Genomic DNA, 3451 nt, shown 5'->3' with positions numbered 1-3451 from the left:
TATATATATATATATATACACATATATGTACACATAAAAATTGTATACTACAAAAATGTATATTACAAAGTAGGACGAAAACATACTTACTAACCATCAACAACATCCATCTCGAGTTTCTGTATTGTTAATCTTTTAATCTGTACATCTAACTTTAGATTGTCAATTGTTAGTGTAGTGATTTCAGACTTAGCTTCTATTTCTCGTACTAATAACTCCTTCTGTAGCACCAAAATTTCATTTTTTAATTNCATGTTCTCTTGCATACTGCGAAAGTTATCAGCAGATTTGGTTCGTTTTCTTTTAAAAATAAACTTAGAATCAGTTTCNACAAAATATGTACTTAAATTAAATATATGCTTAAATTATAATGCTTAATATTGCTTAAATTAGTGATTTAAAAATTTTGTAATATTTTATACCTTTTTGTGTATTCTTCTCGTGAGAATCCGTACTGCTTTTTCTTTTCAAATGGGNTTCTTTGATGTGATCTGCTGATTTTTCTAAAAAACAAACTGATATGTTTAATACTTTTCTTATTATTGAGACACTGCAAAATAAAAACGAAGTCTTTACCTGGACCTGGACTTATTTTTGTTGCTTTAGTACCTCCTCCAGATATGTCCAGATTTTCTGGTTTTTTTTAAATATTCAAGAAGATCTGTTAAAAAGATTAAAGTGAAATTTTCATAAAATTCTTAAGTAATATTAATTCAAATACTAACCATAATCTTCGTTGTCCACAAATTTAATGATATTATTGTTTTCTATGGCACTTGATCCAGGCCCTAAAAAAATATAGTATTATTAAGGAACAATCAATCTGATCATCTATAATTAAATATTTATTAGCACTANAAATAAATGACCATATTTTTCTATATCTTGTTGTGTCGTACTAATAACTCTTTCTGTAGTCCACTGTCTTCTGTCACTACTTGGACCTGGTTCTGAAAAAAATAAACATGATATATTTCTCTTATTTCATTTATGGGTAATGATACTCATAAAGTGATACTTACCTGCATAATTCAAATCTTTATCAAATCTAGATTCGAGTCCTATCGTAGTGTTCGGTGTTAATAATAAAACTTTTTCTTCGCAACTTGTCAACGTGGGCACTGAGCACTGACCACCACCAGTTTTTGTTTGTTCGTTCTTGAGTAATGAGCATTTTTTGCGTATAGTCTTTTTTATTGAGTCATACTTGGCACNAATTNTTTTTTTAGAGCGAGGAAAATTTCCTGAAACTGCATTAAATTTACTGCAAATTTTGTCCCAAGCTTCGTCTTTGTCTCTCCATGTCGTTGCACTGGTTGTTTTATTTTCTATAATATGTTTATACTTTAAAACTATATCGATTAACCCTCGGGGAACACACCTATTTTTTCAATCAAGAAGAACAATCTGGGTCAATTTGACCCTGTCCACTTTTTGAGATGCTACCAATTAAAATGCACTTATCCGATTGGCTTGAAAAAATTTTCGGATATATTTTGAACAGTTTGGAATATGCCTATATAGTTTTAAAGTGTCGTTAACATTATTAACATTGTAAAAAATATGTTACAAAAAAGCAAAATTGAAGCAAAATATTTTGATCAAAGTCGACGAACAGGGTCAAATTGACCCAGTGTGTTCTCCGAGGGTTAATAAATCGATTTCGGTTTTTGTAAAATTTGCAGCTCGTTTTTCTTTTTCCATTGTTTTTCTTTTTCTACTTTTCCACTTTCATAAAAAATCAAATCAATTTTGTTTTCTTGTAAAACATATTTTGGCGACATTTCGATATTCTAACCAGTACTAATCACTTATATTTCACGTCACGTGTTATAGCTTCTCACCATTGGCAGTGAACATCGGGACGCAGCTTTTATTATTAGAATACGATACTATAGAAAAATTCTAGTATCTTTTGTGACGAAGGCTGGTAGCGTACGAATAGCTATCTGCTAGATACATAACCAGAGGTTTTAGTGAAGAAAATGAATTTTTATTTATTTCACAGATATCTTTATCCAGAGGATAGCTATCGAGAGGTATGAAGAAATCGGCCGTAAGAACACCAAGATCCTCCAGGGCTTGCATGCAATAATAAGCTTTTATTTTTTATATTTTTTTTGTATGTAACTTTGGCGCCTCACCGTTCCGAGTATTATCGAGGGACTTTCAACGACATCACCGGATGACGAGGAGGAGAAAGAAAATGAGAGAAAAGTGGTAACGTCAGGGTTGCTAAGGGTGAGCTCCTAGCCCAGCATGCAAGGTGCCTTGCGGAGAGAACTACGCGGAATTTTAGCGTAGCATCGGGCAATGAGCGAGCAGAGCGGACGGAGAGGAACGGCGGAACGACCCGTCGCCAAATCGCTATCCACCAGCAGAACCAGCACTGCCACAATCCTGCAAATGCCTGACTTGTCTAATAGGGCTGCTTACTGCGTTGCTGCATGCACGAGACGCCGTCCCGTCCTGCTGCGCTTTTATTTTGCTTGCGCTGCTGCATNACCGCAAACTGAATCCTGCGAGCGTTCAAATTTCGCGGCCTGCTAATCCTGCTGCNTGTGGGCGAGCTTGCGAACCGCGCTGCAAANCCTGCGTCCTGAGTTGCCCGCGCGACTTGACCTATGCGACCTCAGCGCTATCCAGGGTATCGACCGCTTATCAAACGAGATCCTTGCTCTCTTGGTCGCGATCAGCTGAGCCGCAAGGAGGCATCTCTCGGGCTTCCGTGTGTTCGTTGGATTCCCGTGTCGTATCACTTAGTTTCCCGTGCCGTGTAACGGAGTTCCGTGCGGACGTTGGTGCAGTCGACGAGAGGAAACCCTGCCTGAATTGACGAGCTCCGGGAGTCAGTGTTGCTAGATCGGGCCGGCCAGCACCAAGAGCACCGAGGTGGTGGGGGCACGCATACAGCGAGAACTGCCGTCCGTGTGCGTGACGCCACGCTCGGCTGTTCGGCTCGTGAAAGAGCGCAGACATACTATGTTCTGCCTCGCTTCCACCCGTAACGCAAGACACTGAGGCTAGAAAGCAATGTTTCGTTGCGTGCTTGTAGCGTATGACAATGGGTGCGTTCAGACAACTCAACAGTTGCACAACGGTTGAGAGATAATTACTTCTGATTGGATCATACTTTTGGAAGCGCGGCAGATTTTGAAGAATAGTCCTATCATAAGTGATGATCTCTTAACCGTCGAGTTGTCTGAACGCACTCAATATGACAATGCAAAATGCTTTTCCATGACTTACAATCTTGGAAAAAGTAGATACTTTATTAATAAAAATGAGTTAAACATCTCAAAATGCATTTATTATTACATTTTTATTAATTTTTATTAAAAATTAACTGCGATAANTTTAAAGTTTTTAGATTATTTGTAGATTATTGAAAAACATTAAATATATATATATATATATGTATAAACTATGTTGTTAATATTAATAATTTTTT

Source organism: Pseudomyrmex gracilis, unplaced genomic scaffold (genome assembly GCF_002006095.1).
Source record: "Pseudomyrmex gracilis isolate BER0280 unplaced genomic scaffold, ASM200609v1 scaffold_2495, whole genome shotgun sequence".
Taxonomy (NCBI): Eukaryota; Metazoa; Arthropoda; class Insecta; order Hymenoptera; family Formicidae; genus Pseudomyrmex; species Pseudomyrmex gracilis.
Note: the sequence above shows the minus strand (reverse complement) of the source record.